Source organism: Anser cygnoides, chromosome 4, assembly GCF_040182565.1.
Source record: "Anser cygnoides isolate HZ-2024a breed goose chromosome 4, Taihu_goose_T2T_genome, whole genome shotgun sequence".
In the NCBI taxonomy this organism is placed as follows: domain Eukaryota; kingdom Metazoa; phylum Chordata; class Aves; order Anseriformes; family Anatidae; genus Anser; species Anser cygnoides.
This window is the reverse complement of record NC_089876.1, coordinates 20,510,971-20,531,741: the sequence shown is the minus strand read 5'-3', so window position 1 is coordinate 20,531,741 and position 20,771 is coordinate 20,510,971.

Below are 20,771 nucleotides of genomic sequence, written 5' to 3'. Positions count from 1 at the left end.
CTCCTCCATTATAGTGTCCTGTCTATTAAGTTGCAGGTATTTTAGAAACATTTTAATATCCCTTTTTAGAAATAACTTCATTTTGCATGGAATACTAAAAGCTAACTGACCTCCAAAGAAAAAGAGAAAATAAATTGCATAGCTCTGAGAGGCACACCCATTAACAGGCAAAGAGATCAGTGGTTTTTTCCATCCCCACTGTTTCATAGATATATAGCATTTCATATTCAGTATTCACTAAACATTATTGTCTTCAGTAACTTGCAAGAAGAAACAAGCTTAGGGATTTGTAAGCTCAACCACAAGAATTTACAAATGTTCAAATAATATGCCACCTACAACAGCACCACAGAGAGAAGCTGTATCATTCAGATTCAGGGCTTACATTCCAACACGTTTGAAATCCTGTGCACACATTTTTATTTAAAATGTTTTTCTTCCATTTTTATTATTTTTTTTTTTTACACAGTAAATATTTTGTGATACAAGTCTAATGACCAGTTAGCATATCAAAGAAAAATACTGTTGCAAAAGGTATTGATAGGTATCTTCCAATTGTAGAGGAAGAAGCCAGACATTAAAGAACACCCTCATCCTAGATGTTGTTTGTTTTTTTTTTCCTCGGGAATTAGAAAACTCACAGTAAAGAACTATGCAAAAAGCTTGCCACAGCTTTTTAAGAAAATATTTTAAATCTGATGACCAAACTGTTCTTAAATACAACATTTTTTTCTCTTTAAATCACTTTTCAAATATTGACTTAATCTGGAAAAAAAAAAGTATATCTGATTAATTTGGCAAGACTATCGGCTGACACAGACAGCAGTAGAACTGCTCTCAAATGTCCTGACATTCAAGGGATAATTAAGAAATATGTCTGGATGTATCCAGTCTGCTCAGTAACTATTTAAAATCTATTTCAGTTGTTTTACTATCACAAACGACACTTATTTTCTTATTTCCTAGGGCAAAGGGTATAATATATTCATCAAATGCTATTATCCACTGGGTAATTATGAGGGGTGTATTAAACTCCCTAAAGGACTTTGATAGCATCCTCCCTTGCTTGGTCAATTCCTGTCTACGCTCTTGCATGATCTCTTAAAATTTCAGGCATTGTTATATTCTCTTTGTTACCTTGTAGACCCATTACCTGGTATTGCTATTGCTAGTAACAGGCCTGAACTGAACTTGCAAGGCTTCAGGACTAAGGCTTATCAGGCTTGTTTTATTCTTAACTTTTTTTGAATTACCATGGTCACTTGGTTTACATATAGCAGCTAATTTTCTAACTGTCTGGGTGGATATAGCTAACTTGTTTGTCTTTGTATTGTTCAACCAAGGTTTACAAGTCTACACAGAAAAACAGCAGAGACCTTGACAAGTGGAGACTACATAGGATGTAGCGTAGAGGAACACCATCTCATTATTCGCAATGAAGGATGCCAAAGGCTGACAACTCACCATAATACCCCTACTACCACATGAATGAAGCCACCAGCCTTAAGACACAGAAGTGTAGGGGAAGGATGAGCACACCACCACACAAAGAACTAAAAACTAGGACGTGCACATATAGCAATTCTAACTCTATTGTAAGTAATGAACCTTTCTCTGCATAAAAGTATTCTTTCTTTTTCTTTAATAATTAGATATGGAGTAATTATTAGACTGCTAAGTTTTCAGTTACACTATCAATTAAGTTCCTGTCTTTAAATACAATATTCTTTTTCTCTTTTCCCATAAACAAGACTGCGAGCATTACATCTTGACAAAGAGATTGGAGTAGCATCTCTCAAGAATACATATTTATGAAGATTATCCTTTGAACCTGGTTCCTTGAAACCATAACTTCACATATTTTATGTCTGGACTTAAGGAATCAAATTGATGATGGTCATTGCCACCCACCTGGAATGGGCTGGACTCCCTTAAACTGGAAAAGGTTTACGCGAAGAGGCTGCATTGGCTTAGATGTGAAGTGAATTTATCCCACAGAATATATTTAAATTAATTCTGCTGGAATTTGTTTAATGAACTATTCATAAAATGTTATGAGCAGCTTTCATCATTGCCTAGAATTTCTGCTGAAAAAAAAAAAAAATTACAGCAGTAGATTCAAAGCACTACCTGGACTTACCGAGTCTGTCAATATCTGTCAGAGTTATCGCCTACAGGAATACCCAAAAGGAAGATGAACTAGATGGTGAATGTAAAAACCTGTCTGCCAGCAGAGGTGGAATTTTTATTATCATTCTCTCTTTCTTTTTGTTCTTTTACTTTCTACACATTTATCTGCCTGTGTTTTTGCATGAATTTTTGTAGCAACAGACAACAGATGATGTAAATGAGAATTCACTCTAATGAAACTGTGAAGAGATCACATTTTTGTGCTATCTATTTCTGTTTCCTACTAAAAGAAACAAGGTATTAATGTCAAAATAAATGCTATTCAATTTAATAGACTAAAAGTCAAAACATCTTCCAACATTTCAGCAGTTCAGAATACAGCCTGTTAGCAAAATATATTAAGATAAAATAATCAGAATAATTATCAAAATCTTCATAGTGTTCCCTGAGGCACTGGTATGCGTTAAGATTTATGTTGCTACAATTCCACCCACCTTACTTATCTACCTACTCTATGGCAATGACAGACAAATAAGAGTCTGATCAAGACTGAACTGAATTCATTATTTTAGGGAAAAAGTTTAAACCTATTCAGTTTAAAGTATAGTCTGTTGCTAATTGGACTTGCATATATATGCAATAAAACATAAATTATAAATACTGATCTCCCTCCCAAGCTCTATAGACAGATAAATAGAATTTGAATACATATGCTTGGAGAAATAAAATTATCACTCCTTTCTGCTCTATATTTACCGATTTACTGATCACTGTATTCTTTTGTACTTTCTAGATGCTGAGGTACAACAGAAGGCAGGATAATACTTATTATCAAGTTAGTGGATGTGACCATTAGTTAGATCATTATTTCATTTGAAAATAATTTTTCCAACAAATCTTTCTATACATTTTTAGAACAAACCTTTGTGCCCAAATATTACAATTCACATTTAAATGTGTGAAGATAAGTGTATTTTTAGCAGTAGACTAAGAGATCCCTAAATGCTACCCTGCTGTAATGTCCACTAAAGACTGAACAGAGCATTAAATTAAACATTGTGTTTGGATCGGTTTATGCTCATTTTGTCACCTTATTAAGAAAACTAATCCAAAAGAGCTTTTAACTCAAAGACTAAGAAACTGTACTATCTTTCTTGCTTTTAATGTTATTAAGAAAAAATCTTTGTCCAGATTTTGACTGGGATAGAGTTAATTTTCTTCACAGTTGCTGGATGTGCTGTGTTTTGGATTTAGGAGAAAAAAATAATGTTAATAACACACTGCTGTTTTAGCTGTTGCAGAGCAGTGCTTACACAGAGTCAAGGACTTTTCAGCTTCTTATACTTCCCTGCCTGTGAGAAGGCTGAGGGTGCACAAGCTGAGAGGGGACACAGTCAGAACAGCTGAGCCAAACTGGTCAAAGAGATATCCCATACCATATGACATCAGATGGAACAATAAAAACTGGGAGGGCTGGCTGGGGGAGAGTCAAAGGGGACCCTGCTCAGGCTCTGGCTGGGTATTGGTCAGTGGGTGGTAAGCATTTGCATTGAGTATCACTTGTTATATATATATGTGTGTGTGTGCGTGTAATTATTATCATAATTATTATATTATTATTTTATTTTCCTTTCTCTCCTGTTGAACTGTCCTTTATCTTAATGCATGAGTTTTACCATTTTTTTCAAATTCTCTCTTTTCCAATTCTCTCTCTCTCTCTTTTTTCTTTTTCCAATTCTCATTTTTCCATCACACTGGGCGGGGTAGAGCAGGGTGGTGGTGGTGGTGGTGAGTGAAGGGCTGTGTGTTTTTTAGGTGCCCACCACGTTAAACCACAACACAGTTATTCTCAAACCACGCATCAATCAAAAATCTCTTGTTCTTACAGCCATGAAACACATTATATTTGAAGAGGGTGTTAGCAACAAGTTTAAAAAACTTTGTTATATGGGTCTTTCAGTGCTACCCAAATTTTTTATTTTATTTTATTTTATTTTTTACATCTGGTTCCTAAATTATTAATGTAATAATGATATATAACTGAATAATCTTTATAGAAAAAAATATGCATATTGTGGGTTTATAAAAAAGATCTCACTTTAATCTGCGCGTTCCAAAATGTATTTCCAAAAGTATGATCCCTTATGGGACATAAAGGGCATGTATAGAATATTCCAAAAGAGATCTCTGATGTTCTCCACAGCTTTATCTTTTGCTATAAAAATGGAAACAAACCTAAAGGTTGCACATTTCTAGATGTTGTGACTGCAAAGGAAACCTTTGAAATTCAAGTGGCAAAGTGTTATCTAGAGAGACATTTGCCTGAGGAAGTAAAGGGACAGATGCCATAATTCTGAGTTTTCAAAAGTTCTGCTTATTTCATATGATGCAGAAACTGAGAAAGAGATTTTACAGTTTAACTATTTTACTCATTCTCAAAGTATGTAATAAAGGAGAAGTATCATATTATGAAGATTATTTTCCAGTGATTGGGAAGGGGTGGGGGGATGAGGGTAGGGTAGGCATGACTAAGTAGAGGAAGGATGTGTGAAAGTGTGTAAATTAAGATGAATAAACTTGTGACATTGCACGATGGGATTGCTGTGGGGGCCTTATTAGCTCCTCTAACTGTGAAGTAGAGATAATGATACTTCCTATACAAAAAAACTTTCAAATATGTAGATGGATTTCAAAAGGATGAGGTATGAGAGAGCAAGAAATAAAACTGACTAGATAGTTTTATACTCCAAAAACAAATTAACAAAAAAAAAAAGCTTTGAAAACACAGTTCCCTTCCCCCATTATTGTCTTTCAGTATGAGTCATTTTCTTTGGTCCTTTCATTTCACTCCAGCAAACTTCAGTGATTAGTAGTATATACCACTACTAGTGCTACAGTGCTAGTGCTACGCTAGTGCTAGAATAGCAGTTTAGTTAGAAATGTACTGTATTAGGGGCTGTAAGAACAACGGAAGATGTTTGCCCCCAGATACTTCTATCTGGCTATGAACTGAAATGAGGTAGATTTGTTGGATGCATAATTTTACTAATAAAGATAATTTAAAAGGTAAAAATACAAATTATAAGCTAATTCAATTTCCATGTATGCATTTATGCATACTTACCATACTGTCTAAATTATGTTCTCATTCAAAATTGAGAGCTTTTAAAATATATCATATATAACCATCATATGCAACTAATTTATGTGAAAGATGGAATTATTACTGTTCTACTAGATATTGAAACAGGCTTATCTGTTGATTTTTCAACACGTGTCTACCGGTTCCCATTCCTACTAGTTCTCCTCTGAGAAACATCATAATTTCTCTCTATATGTATCCCGGAATCATATGATAATACTGCTGATACTAAAAACTTTATTTCATATTGAATGTCTTAAATATTAATTTTAATTTAGGTGAAGAATAGCCAGTATATGTTATTTAAGACTTTTACTAGGTGCACACATATTCCTAGTACAGTATTTTTCTGTAAAAAATAATGCTTACAGAAAAAAAAAAAAGACTAAAGGAAAATAGTAAGTTGCAATTTTATTATTTTTCTTTTTAACTTCTATCACTTGTTATAAAGCTTCAGAAAAAGAAAAATATCTCTTGCCCTTCCCCCCAAAATAGAAAGATATTTTTCTTAATCATTCCTACAATCTTCATTTGTTTAGAGGTTGCTCCTATATATAGAAGATTTGGAAGCTTAAAATATGATACCCTACTCAAGCAGGAACTTAACCAAGTTGGACAGTACTGAAATGTCAAGGAAGAAGTGGAACAAATGCCATTTGACATAGAGATAGACACTAATATACTGCCAGCTGCATCTGTTTCTTCATTTGTGTTTCCTACTCTTGGGGATCCTTGTCTAATATTCTGGTAAGGATTCAAGAAACTTAGTTAAAAATCATCTCTCTGCCTGATGCGGTGAAGAATTTGACTATAGATTCTAAGTGCTCAATTTACCATGCAGAGGAGTAGTACCCTTCCCAAGATATTTTTGCAGTGTGTCTTTTCTTCAATAACTAATTCAAAAGTTATGCAATGAGAAAAACTGACTCATAATCTCACTCAGGACACCTATAGGAAATGTAGGTCCAAGTCTTTCTTCTAATACATTTTGTAACATCATTCTTCTGCTCCTCAAAGCCCTTAACAGCTTTGTGACTAAAGCTATGCAGTCTTCAGGTGCTTTATCTATAGCATTCATGCTAATCTTATGTTAGGTCTTGGAACAATTTTACCTTTTCAGATTAGCTTTGAAGAGGGAAAGTATTTCATCTTTTGTTCAGCAGTGAAGGGAGCTGGTGGCATAGGTTTTCTAAACTTTATTGTACCAATGTGGCAATTATCTTGTATAGATTCATTCAAAAGTGTTTTGTGGCAAAGACTAGCTCTGTGACAGTTGTATTGGGACTCCTGATGCTTGCTGTATAAAGGCAAAGTCAGACTGCATAGCTTAGGACACAAAAGCTCCTCTTGCAGTTCTGGCCACTTGGCCACTATTCAGATGGGGTCAGGAATCGTATAGAGTTGTTGTGGTTTAACCCGGCTGGCAGCTAAACACCACACAGACGTTCGCTCACCCTCCCCCCTCCCTCTCTGGGATGGGGGAGAGAAACGGGAAAGTAAAGCCTGTGAGTTGAGATAAAGACAGTTTATTAAGACAGGAAAATAATAATAACAATAATAATAATAGTGATAATGATAATAGTATTAATAATAATAATGTGTATGAAACAAGTGATGCACAATGCAATTGCTCACCACCCGCTGACCGATGCCCAGCTTATCCCCGGGCAGCCGCCCCCCCCCCCGGCCAGCCACCCCTATATATTGTTTAGTATGACGTCAGATGGTATGGAATACCCCTTTGGCCAGTTTGGGTCAGCTGTCCTGGGTCTGTCCCCTCCCAGCTCCTGCTGCACCCCTAGCCTGCTCGCTGGCAGGACAGAGCGAGAAGCTGAAAAGTCCTTGGCCTGGTGTAAACACTGCTCTGCAACAATTAAAACATCAGCATGTTATCAGCGCTCTTCTCATCCTAATCCAAAACATAGCACCCTACCAGCTACTATGAGGAAAATTAACTGTCCTACCTGGAACCAGGACAGATATCCACCTCTTACTCCATAGCATTTATGTCATGCTCAGGTTACACTCTTTCCAATACCTTGTAATTAATCACCATTTTCATCTATGATATATAGCAATCATGGTAGTGATGACATACAGTATTATATAATAATTAACATACTACAATTCAACTCATGGGCTATTCTCACCCAGTATTAAATCCCCCTGAGGTACACACCGGACCTCCCCATTCTTTTGCATTACCCACCAAGTGCATCCAGGTCCCTGAGCAAAAGCAATCCCACGAATGGGTTTGCCTTTTCCTGAGGCAGGAGTAACCCAGACTGTTTTACCCAGCATGTTTCTTACGTGCACTACAGGAACTTTATCCCCTTCTACAGTGCGTAACAGGTTTGATTGGGCAGGTCCAGCTCGGTTGGCAGATCCCCTAGTATTGACTAACCAGGTGGCCTTTGCCAAATGTGTATCCCAATTTTTGAATGTCCCAGCACCCATTGCTTTCAGTGTAGTCTTCAACAGTCCATTGTATCGTTCAACTTTTCCAGAGGCTGGTGCATGATAGGGGATGTGATACACCCACTCAATACCATGTTCTTTGACCCAAGTGTCTATAAGGTTGTTTTGGAAATGAGTCCCGTTGTCTGACTCAATTCTCTCTGGGGTGCCATGTCGCCACAGGACTTGCTTTTCAAGGCCCAGGATAGTGTTCCGGGTGGTGGCATGGGGCACAGGATATGTTTCCAGCCATCCGGTGGTTGCTTCCACCATTGTAAGTACGTGGCGCTTGCCGTTGCAGGTTTGAGGGAGTGTGATGTAATCAATCTGCCAGGCCTCTCCATATTTATATTTCAGCCATCGTCCTCCATACCAAAGAGGCTTTGACCGTTTGGCTTGCTTGATTGCGGCACATGTTTCACAATCATGAATAACCTGTGCTATAGTGTCCATGGTCAGGTCCACCCCTCGATCACGAGCCCATCTATATGTTGCATCTCTACCTTGATGGCCTGAGGTGTCATGGGCCCATCGGGCTATAAATAATTCACCTTTATGTTGCCAGTCCAGGTCCACCTGAGCCACTTCAATCTTAGCAGCCTGATCCACCTGCTGGTTGTTTTGATGTTCTTCAGTAGCCCGATTCTTGGGCACATGAGCATCTACATGGCGTACCTTTACAACCAGGTTCTCTACCAGGGCAGCAATATCTTGCCACAATGCCGCAGCCCAGATGGGCTTGCCCCTGCGTTGCCAGTTGTTCTGCTTCCATTGCTGTAACCACCCCCACAGGGCATTTGCTACCATCCATGAATCGCTATAGAGATAGAGAACTGGCCACTTTTCTCGTTCAGCAATATCTAAAGCCAGCTGAATGGCTTTCACTTCTGCAAACTGACTCGATTCACCTTCTCCCTCAGCAGCTTCTGCAACTCGTCATGTAGGACTCCATACAGCAGCTTTCCATCTCCGATGCTTTCCCACAATACGACAGGACCAGTCAGTGAACAAGGCATATTTCTTCTCATTTTCCGGTAGCTTGTTGTACAGTGGGGCTTCTTCAGCATGGACCACCTCCTCCTCTGATGATATCCCAAAGTATTTGCCTTCTGGCCAGTCCATAATCACCTCCAAGATTCCTGGGCGACTGGGGTTTCCTATTCGAGCCCGCTGAGTAATCACTGCAACCCACTTGCTCCATGTAGCATCAGTTGCATGATGTGTAGAGGGGACCCTTCCTTTGAACATCCAGCCTAGTACCGGCAGTCGGGGTGCCAGGAGGAGCTGCGCTTCAGTACCGACCACTTCCGAAGCAGATCGAACTCCTTCATATGCTGCCAATATCTCCTTTTCAGTTGGAGTATAGAGGGCCTCAGATCCTCTGTATCCCCGACTCCAAAACCCCAGGGGTCGACCTCGAGTTTCCCCAGGTTCTTTCTGCCAGAGGCTCCAGGTGGGACCATTCTCCCCGGCTGCGGTGTAGAGCACATTCTTTACATCTGGTCCTGTTCGGACTGGCCCGAGGGCTACTGCATGAACTATTTCCTGCTTAATTTGTTCAAAGGCTTGTCGTTGCTCAGGGCCCCATTCAAAAGCATTCTTCTTACGGTTTACTTGGTAGAGCGGGTTTACAATCAGACTGTAATTTGGAATATGCATTCTCCAAAACCCCACGACACCTAGGAAAGTTTGTGTTTCTTTTTTGCTAGTTGGTGGAGACATAGCTGTTATCTTGTTGATCACATCATTGGGATTTGACGACGTCCATCTTGCCATTTTATTCCTAAAAACTGGATCTCTCGTGCAGGTCCTTTAACTTTATTCTGTTTTATGGCAAAACTGGCCTTGAGAAGGATTTGGACTATTTTCTTCCCTTTCTCGAAAACTTCCTCTGCAGTGTCACCCCACACAATGATGTCATCGATGTACTGCAGGTGTTCAGGAGCTTCCCCCTGCTCCAGCGCAGACTGGATCAGTCCATGGCAAATGGTGGGGCTGTGTTTCCACCCCTGGGGCAGCCGATTCCAAGTATATTGGACTCCCCTCCAAGTGAAAGCAAACTGTGGTCTGCACTCTGCTGCTAGAGGGATGGAGAAAAATGCATTAGCGATATCAATTGTGGCATACCACTTGGCTGCCTTTGATTCCAGTTCATACTGGAGTTCTAGCATGTCCGGCACTGCAGCACTCAGTGGTGGCGTGACTTCGTTCAGGCCACGATAGTCCACTGTTAGTCTCCACTCACCATTAGACTTTCGCACTGGCCATATGGGACTATTAAAAGGTGAATGAGTCTTGCTGATCAATCCTTGGCTCTCCAGTTGATGAATTAGCTTATGGATGGGAATCAGGGAGTCTTGGTTGGTGCGATATTGTCGCTGGTGCACAGCTGTGGTAGCGATTGGCACTTGCTGTTCTTTAACCCTCAGCAACCCCACAACAGAACGGTCCTCTGAGAGACCGGGCAAGGTAGACAACTGTTTAATGTCCTCTGTCTCTAAGGCAGCTATGCCAAAAGCCCCGCGGAACCCTTTTGGGTCCTTGAAATATCCTCTTCTAAGATAGTCTATGCCAAGGATGCATGGAGCATCTGGGCCAGTCACAATACAGTGCTTTTGCCACTCATTACCGGTTAGACTCACTTCAGCCTCCAATACAGTTAACTGCTGGGATCCCCCTGTCACACCATAAATACAGATGGGCTCTGGCCCTTTATAGCTTGATGGCATTAGAGTACATTGTGCACCGGTGTCTACTAAAGCCTTATACTTCTGTGCGTCTGACGTGCCAGGCCGTCGAATCCACACAGTCCAATAAACTCGATTGTCCCTTTCCTCCCCCTGGCTGGAGGCAGGGCCCTCTAGTCCTGGTCAGAATCTTCGTTTCTGTGTTTAAAGGACTGCCTGCTAGAAGGTGGAGCAGCAAACTTTTCAGAGAACCCCTTTTTCCTGATTGTTTTCTTTTGCAACTCATGTACCCGTGCCTCTAGGGTCGCAGTAGATTTTCCATCCCATTTTCTCATGTCCTCTCCATGGTCACGTAGGTAAAACCAAAGGGTGGTGCGGGGCATGTGCCCACCATATTGTCTTCCTTGCACAGATGAACGTTTACCCCTAATAGCTGAGACACTGGTTTGTACAGGTGGGGAGGAAAATAAACTCTCTTTAAGTTGGTGCACCTCTTCAAAAAGTTTCTCCAAAGTATTCTCTTTTAGCTGGTGGACACTGGTTCGTTCAGGTGGAGGGGAAAATAAATTCTCTTTAAGTTGGTGGAACTCTTCAGAGAGTTTCTCCACAGCCGAGACGCAGGCCTGTAGGGAAGAGGAGAGATTTCCTTCGTACTGCCGGAGTTGTTTAGCCACTTCATTCACTGTGGGTTCCTCATCCTCTTTCCAGGTTAGTATTGCCAATGAGCTGGCATATGATGATGGTGCACTCCGTACAAACTTCCGCCACATGGTTCGTGTACACTGGACTTCATCTGGATCTGTGGATGTTTGTGCGTCGTCTAGGTCCTTATAAATTACTTCCCGTATGGCCAATTCCCTCAGGTACTGAATTCCCTTCTCCATGGTGGTCCATTTGCCTGGTAGACATACAAGTTCTTCCTTGAAGGGATACCTTTCCTTCACAGCTGACAGGAGACGCCTCCAGAGGCTGTGAGATCGTGCTCCATCTCCAATTGCTTTGTCAATGCCTGCGTCCCTAGCAAGGGATCCCAGCCGCCTGGCTTCCTTGCCCTCTAATTCCACACAATTGGCTCCGGTGTCCCAGCACTGGAGAAGCCAGGTGACAAGCTGCTCACCTATACAGCGACCAAAATCTTTTCGCACATCTCGTAGCTCACGCTGGTATAGGGTTCGGGTAGTTACTGTTGACTTTTCGACATCCTCATCCTCATCTTCATCCTCCTGCACATTTGATGGCCCAGCCTCGTCTTCTCTATACCCAGACCTAGCAGAAGACTGTCTGCATTCTAAACGACCTGAGTCTCTATACCATTTTTTCACCTTGTCTACAGGGGCAACTTGCACTGCTACAGCTCATTTCTCTGACCCAGCCACAGGGTCTGCCACAGGGGTTGGAATACCCTCTGCAGGGGCAACTTGCACTGCTACAGCTCGTATCTCTGACCCAGACACAGGAGTGGGAGCAGCTGCTGGGGCTGGAGTGGCTGCGGGAGCTGGAACTGGAACGGCTGCAGGAGCTGGAACTGGAGCGGCTGCAGGAGCTGGAACTGGAGCGGCTGCAGGAGCTGGAGCGGCTGCAGGGGCTGGAGCTGGAGCGGCTGCAGGAGCTGGAACTGGAGCGGCTGCAGGAGCTGAAGCGGCTGCAGGAGCTGGAACTGGAGCGGCTGCAGGAGCTGGAGCGGCTGCAGGAGCTGGAGCTAGGTTGATAGTAGCATCAATTGCAGCTCGATAGGCACAAGCCAGACCCCAGCACGCTACAGTGATTTGTGTCACTTTGAAACTGCCAGAGTCATGACACCTTTTTTTCAAGCATTCTGCCAGCTTTTTAGGATTTTGCAGTTGTTCAGGGGTGAATGTCCAAAACACTGGAGGTGACCACTGCTCTAGAAACCTGCCCATATCCTCCCACACTCCCTGCCACTCGCAGCTATCCCGCCTCAAGACAGATCTCCGGATGAGATTCCTAAGTAGTTGTTTAACCCTCAACAAAACCTGAAGCGCATTCAGGAGACATAACAACAAGAACATGCTGGTCTGAGTATCCCAAGGATATTCAACATCTTGGAGAACCACTGTAACTAGCTCGGGGGATAAGAGGGTGGTGAAGGAGAAAGGGAGAGTGAACAGGTAGAGAAACATGTCTTCCCCTGTCCCCTTCACAGATTGGCTCCCTAACGAAAACAGGCAATAGGTGTAATTGCTAATAGTTTCCGAGATATGGTTTCCGAAGTATAGAGTCTACGACAGTGCTGAGTACAAATACCAGGTTAGAGTCATGACCAGAAATTTCATCATTTCATAAGCCATTGTTACACCGCACAGTACCATAACAATCTTAAACCAGGGCCCGGAAAGGATAAACAGTGCAACAGGGAGCACATACAGAAAGTAACGTGCTATAAAACTCAATTTGGAAAACAGGCACAGCAGACTGGAGATTAAGGCAATCAACATCGTGACTAGCAACTATTAAGCAGGTCCAATACTTATACCAATTTTAGTTTAACACACTCTGGTCAAATCTGTCGATATCTCAACCCTTCGAGCTCCACGTTGGGCGCCAAAAGGACTGTTGTGGTTTAACCTGGCTGGCAGCTAAACACCACACAGCTGTTCGCTCACCACCCCCGCCCCCAGCCAGCCACCCCTATATATTGTTTAGCATGACGTCAGATGGTATGGAATACCGCTTTGGCCGGTTTGGGTCAGCTGTCCTGGGTCTGTCCCCTCCCAGCTCCTAGCCTGCTCGCTGGCAGGACAGAGCGAGAAGCCGAAAAGTCCTTGGCCTGGTGTAAACACTGCTCTGCAACAATTAAAACATCAGCATGTTATCAGCGCTCTTCTCATCCTAATCCAAAACATAGCACTCTACCAGCTACTAGGAGGAAAATTAACTATGTCCTACCTGGAACAAGGACAAGAGTAAACATGCCAGCCACATTTCTGGAGGCATAACATATTTCTACAGTATAAGTTCTTTACAGAAAAGTAGAGAGAACCTAAGGACACAAGAGTAGTTGGAATATGGAGGGAATTAGGTTTTTCCTGCATTTGATGGACAAAAAGGGAGAGCAAGGACATGGCATACTCTTATCAGACAGCATGAAATAAAGGCATACATTCAGTTCTGGAGAAAGCACTGACAGATAAAATATCATCATTACCTAATAAAGTGGGAATTTAGTTAACTTACCAGCTATCACTGCTATCTCATCTTTCTTTTTGTGGCCTTCACAACAATTATGTTGCCAATGCATAAGGAGATATGGAATCCAACCATATCAGCTTGACATCTTCTGACTCTGCTGTTCTGACAGAAGTAAAAAGCATTATGAGACTATTTTATAGTCAATGAAGTCAGCCGATTTTCTTCATGATACACTTAAGAGAGAGTTCTGATGAGTAAGATACCATTAAGACACATTTACTCTGAAAGAAATGACCCAATTTATGTTTCACTTTCCTTAATACTCTCAGAAAACAGTATGAAGACCCTTGAACAACCAGCTTGCACTATTTCTTAAAATTTGTACTGAAATGGTAATGTCAGAAGAAGAAAAATAATAACCCATATATTTTGCTGTCAAGATATATAGTGTCAAAAGCCTTATGCCAAGGTATTTCCTAACAGGACAAAAAACCTGTGATATTCATTCTTAAAATCTCTTAAACCATGCAACAGTATACCCAAGAAACATACCTTGCTGGACACAACATTTTTACATTATAGGCTACAGAGTGTTACAAGGCACTTTTCCCTATAAATTATTCTGACTAGTACAATGACTTTTAATTTCAGTTGTGCAAGAAAAAAGAAAAAAAAATTATCAGAGAAAATAAAGAATTAAAAAAAATAATGTATACATAGCTTAATGAAATATTACGCCAAAGCAACCATCAATGTGGCACCCAAGAGAACAAGCTGACTGATTACAAGAAGACCTTTCATCTTACAGTTGTGAGACTGTAGCTGGTAGCAGGCACTTCTTCAGAGGCACCTTTTCAAAGGGCAAACATCTAATAGTATAAATTTTCTGTTCACTTTCATGTGGTCATTAATACACAGATTCAAGTCATTTAACACTAAGTAAAAGAGAGTAGGTCATAAAATCTTTAGTAACAATATCATAACAATTCAGTAAGAACAAATTTTCAACACATTACAGTGACATAATGGCTGAGGAAGAAAAATTTAAGTCAGAACAAGAACAAAGTTATAAAGCATCTGATATTTGCAGTAACTCTATTTCAAGCATGATGTTCTCAGTAGGACAGAGATGTTGTTCAACAGTGTTGGAAAAGAAGAACATAAATGTTGGATGCACTAAAAATCGAAGTACGACATTACAAGTTGCATTTCATCTGCACTGCATGGGCAGTGATGTAGAAGACGAGATTCACTGACTAACAATAAGAAGTGGCGGAGATGAAGATGTCCTTGAAAATGCCCTTAGTATTCTGGCTGACCTTTCTCTCTAGGAAATAATATGGTTTATGAAATATTTGTCTTCAGGCAAGTCAGACAAAAGGAGGTGAAATGCTGACTGGCTTTCCTGAGAGATCACACCAATTGGCATGCACAGGGGAATTTATTGAGCTGGATCCTTCAATCAAAATGTAAATCATGTGTCATTACTTATTATCCAGGTTCTGAGAAGCTCTCTGCAAGCCAGAACTCATGGCTGACAGATTTTTGAACACTAAATCAGTTGTGGTAGTGGCGGAGATACAGAGTCAACACATGAAAAACAATGTACAATTTATTAGCATACCAAAGGGAAACAAGGCTATATTGCCAGAAAGCCAAGCCTCAAGAAATAGTATGGATTTTGAAATTCTTACAGAAGCTGAAGCAAATACCCTACACTGAAGAAGATATTCCTCTTATATAGTTTTGCTAACACTACTACTACATCAACAACAACAGAAAAATACCTTATGGAGTTCATCCTGTCTCCAGTCAAAATCAGAGAGAAATATAGAAGAGAAAACATGGCCAATTTGAGGGAAAAAAAAATGTAACTTAATCAAGGAGAATGACAGTACAGATTCAAAAGAAACAAAACATATTGTGAATCTCTCTGAAATGCAATGACATAAAAGCAGAAAGTAAGGGATTAAACATACTGAAATACACTCAGGAAGTACTAATGTCATTTTGAATATGGTTTTGCAAGAGAAGAATACATGGAAGTTAACTATAAAAAGAAAAAAAAAAGAAAAAGAAAAAGCTGGACTAAGCTACATCAAAGCCAAAATAAGTTTCAGGAAATTGGAGATTGAAAATACACTGTTTGTAGAAAAATATATGGGATATACAGGAGCAAATGGAAAGATTTATAAAAGGCAAAGAACATAAAGGTTTGGCACATCAGAGTATATGAAAGGATGCACTGTCAAAAATATATCAGAAAATAAAACAGAAGATATACTTGTGCTAGAAATCTGAATATGCGCTGATAGTAAACACAAGCAGATTTCCAGGATTTCAGAGAAGAAAACAATGAGATTTTTAAGGGGGGGGTTGGGGGAGAGAATGACAATAAAGGAAGGTTCAAAAAGTAAAATTACTTTAACTTTCGGTGGTTCACTCGAATTATTAAAATCAAACTGCAACCTTATTTCAAAGAACAAAGAAGGCCAGGCAGCTGGGACAGGACACAGTTTCTACGAAGAATGCCTTGGTGCAGACTAACAAAGATGTCCACATAACCAGAACAGTGACTAGTATAAATTATTATATAAGAATTTCACAGATTTATGACACAGAACATGATATTATAATACTATTTGACACATGAAGCTTTCAGATGACCGGGAAAAACAAACAAACAAACAAACAAACCAGCATATAAGTCTTTCATCAACTTACTTTCATTTCAGGGCTCTGAGGACACTACCTGACCCTACAGGCCCTGGCACTCCTCTTGCAGGTCTCCTTCCACCCTGCCCAGGCCCCAGGTCCCCATTTCAGCCTCTCAGGGCCCCAGTGATGCTGAAGCCTGGCCCTGCCTCAGCCACGGGCACTGCTGAGCCAGGCCCACCTGCAGGCCTCTGCCTGAACTCAGTCTTAACTTCTCCCCATGAAGGTGTCTGCACCACAAATCCAAGGTTTCTGGACCCCAGTTACCTGCCAGCCCCTTGTAAATGTTTTTAAACTATTTGAAGTATGTACAGCTGCTGCAGATAGTGCAAAAGTGGTAAGGCATGGTTTCTTATTACATGAACACTTGATAATTCTTCCCCTGCTGACCGAAACCACAAATCACTGATTCAACAAGACTGATGATGCTGTCTTAAGCTGTCATGCTCACGTGGGGTATGCTTCGTGATTTTATTGTATAAACTATTCATATTCTGCTGTGACTACAGATTTTTTTTTTTTATCTGAATGCCATTGACTAGAACCATGATTTCCCATTTTCACAACACTTTTCTAAAATAAGGTAATATAAATATTCTCATGGCATAGCTTAGATGTGAGATACATCAAAATGAAGGTGAAAAGCATACACTCATTTGGGGTCCATAACTTTAAATGCTCGGGAGTTCCTTTCCTAGACTAGTGCCATTAACTATATGTTTCAAGCACAAGTTTCCCATTGACTCCCATTAGAGGCTGGAAAGCTAGAAAGTTTTGATTGTCAGATCTCAAGGTCTCAGATTCAACAGTCAAAAATTTCACTATTACTGTATTATAAAACTGGGTAAAATTTTAAATGCCTAGCATCACACATATACATATATATATATATATATACATATATATATATATATAAAATAAAAATAAAGTAAAAATTGAAGGTAAGAAACCATCATATAAGAAACCAGCAGATCAAATCCAAGTCTTCAGATGGATTTCAGCTGCTGTAACTATGACTCAGTCTTTGCGTCTGCAAAAAATGAGATATTCTGGAAGAACAATCTCCATCCATAGGCAATACCATCTTATATTTCCGTAGCTTATAAGTTTCTGCACTGCAAATTCCCATGTCAAACAGATTCCTATGGTTTCATAAAAAGCAAATAAACAAACAGAAAAAAAAACTGCCTTTCTATAAACACATTTCCTGCCTAGATGTATTGATGTATATCAAGCTGCATAATTTTATTCATGAAAGAAATGTATGTGAAAATACTGAGACATTATTTGCAAAGTTTAGAAATTTGGAAGAATATATAGGTCTGTCCTTTTAAAATCTGATGTCCCTTAGACGAATAAAAACATATTTGCTTCTGAAAGATTCTTGATCCTTTTTAGACACTGCTACCCCCCCCCCCAAAAAAAAAAAAAAGTTTAGAAGTTTAGTGCACTTATTTCCCTTTAGAATAATCAAAAATATTACAAAATCCCCGTAGAGTTCCACTGATGGCCAGACAGACATACTAGAAAATGCTGGTATTATACTTGCCATGGGCAGATGGTGCACTATACACCTGAAGCCAATAATTTATTTCTTGTCTAGATAAAATACTATTGATCCAATCAAAATGCAACAGTTGGTTTGGTTAAAATAATACTAATGGTCCAAATCGATACATAAAAGTTTCATCAATAAAACCCTTAAAATGTTTATACAAAGTAATTTCATTTTTTCTGCCCCTTTTCTTTGGTGTTGGGCTCAGACTCCTGGGTCTTGATGTCAGCAGCATGTCTTCTTTAAGCAGAACTGGTGGGGTGTCCAGTCAGTCAGCAGTATGCCATACTCTACACAAGAACTCAAAGCTGTTGGCAGGTGCTCCTTTCTCTTCAGTCTTGGGTCTTTCCAGTTTTACATTTCCTTATCACAATTTGCTTCCTTCCTACTAAATCGAATTGAAGTTTGAAAGCTGTATAACTAGCCTCTCCCAACATCAGTTGATGTAAAAGACTGTTGTTTATTATGTAATTACTACCTAGGTTTATCAGATCTTTGGCATGCATTGTATTTACAGAGCTTCAGCAATAGTCAGTCAGACTAGGCAATTGTCACTTGACCATTAGCCAACTGTTAAAAACAGGCAAAACAGATAAAACCACCTCAGGCCCTGGAAGATCCACAAATGTCAGATCAAAAAGAAGACTATGGTTTTTTTAGTAGTAGAATCATATTAAAAAAGTCTCAAACTTCTGAAAAATGAAATAATGAAATACATAATTGATATTATTATTATTATTAGTGATTTTCATGATCAAATATTTTATAGGCTTGTCTCCTGATTTTTGTTTTCTATTGCAACATCCATCTGGTTTGTATCTGTCAGAACAAAGTATAGTGAAACATTTTTACACTAGTGCAAGAATTTCTTTAAATAAATAATGAAAGCATGACTGTACAGGACATTTAGAATAATTGTATTAATGAGACATGAAAATGTATGATGGCATATATAGTGCCATCTTGTGAGCTCTAACTTCTTTAGTGTCTGCTGAAGTATTTTATCTTTAAGAATGTCAGCTGTGGTTTTTAACTGTATCTTTAAAAATATAGAATGTTTTTTGAGATGCATTGTGACATGGTTGTCTATTCCCTGGAAAACAAACAAAACTTATCACACATTTATACAATATCAAATATATCCCTAAGCAGGACACTAGTGGATTTGCTCACTTTCTGAAATGTCTTTGCACAGTGACTTCAAACATCTTCATCAGGTTGTCTGAGAAGACACTGTCATACAGCCTGGTAAGTCTAAATAAAGGTCCAGGTATCCCTAAGTCACTCTTAGGCCACAGAGATACATTTGTGCAAAGACCAGGATTGCAGCTGGGTATTCCACACGACTTTGGTCCTCTTTGAAGTAAAGGGCAAAGAGCTTTTGAGACAGGATATTGCATTCATATATTAAAAAGTGACCATAGCATGATTTTATTTCACAACAAACTGAAAATAATTATGTTGAAAAACCTGAACAGAATCATCAGCAAAATCAGAGACAGAAACTTTTTCTCAAAATAGAGACAAACCAAGAACAAAGTCTTAAAAATATAGAATTAATGGAAGATGAATACAGAGAAATGCCCGAGTCAGGAACATGACTTTTTTAAAAACAAACAAACAAACAAACACTTTGATCTTTCTAAAATGCTCTGTGCTTCATCTTTGTTAGTTGTGGGGCTTGATGTTATGGCTGATCATTTAAGTTAGTACACATTTAAAAGTTTTGTGCTATTTGTGTAAATAACCAAAATGTCTTTTGCTTTAAGAGGTCATTTAGCTTGACTTAACTAAATAGCAATTCAATTAAATAAATTAAATTCAACTTAATTTAATGAAGTATTTTGGAAAAATTCATTTGTGGTTTGTCTATAGGTTTAGAGTATATATGTGAAAATACATCTTTTCTAATAATATGCTGTATGAAATTATGTTTCAGTATAGAGTCCTTAAAATCTAAATTTGCTGAATTGTATGAAATGAGTGTAATTGTTGGTTTGAAATAGATGTTCAGACCCATAGGAAGGATGATTGCCTGTGTGATGTGACAAACAAAAGGAATAAGTGCCTATACTGAACCTGATGCTGTTTTCATAGGTAACACTGTTTTGTACAGACAGTTGCAGTACATGGCTATCTGAGGTTTCTTCCAGTCTGAATTATCCTATGATCCTATAACATACAGAAAGAAGATGAGGCAGAGATTTCTGGTGTCAGTGGAATGCTGTAGAAGCAAAGGTTGAAATAAGATGTGCCTCAGCCATCAAAACATCTTGCTTCAGCTCTGAATCTGTTAACTGATTTAGCGAGGTAAGAGATATCGTGAACATATGAAAACTCTTATGCTCTGGCTTATGCTTGTGTGTAATTTCAGGATGCAGCAAATGTTAAGAAAAATATCCAAAACTGACAAGTGCCTGTCTGACTGCTTAGTACATTCTTTAGAGCGAACTGCATAGGGTTATTTTTTGTCTTTCCTATTTAAAGAGGCATATTCTGAACACTGAAAGTTAGTCTCCAGGCAACCATCCAGCTCTTTGGTGGCTGACTAGAAACCTCTTGAATCATCTCTGTACGTGTAGCAGTTAGCACACAACTTACTGTCTGATGCAAGATGAAGACTGAAATTACAGCAATGAAAGAGGCACAGACTTCCTGGCTTAAACTTTCCATTTTATCCTGTATTCACACTATCTGGTGGAACATGTGCAACTGAAATAACATGATGGAAGCAGTTTTACAGGGTTTTCTATTTACAAATCCATATGCAAATAGTTATCATGTTCTGAAAAGTCAAACTATTTAGAATCACATATACATGTATAAGTATAGCATCTACATAGGAGATAAATATATACGTATGTTTATACATATCATATGCACAACTACAGACAGATATAGTTCTGTAGTTAAATATAACAAGAGGAGAATATAA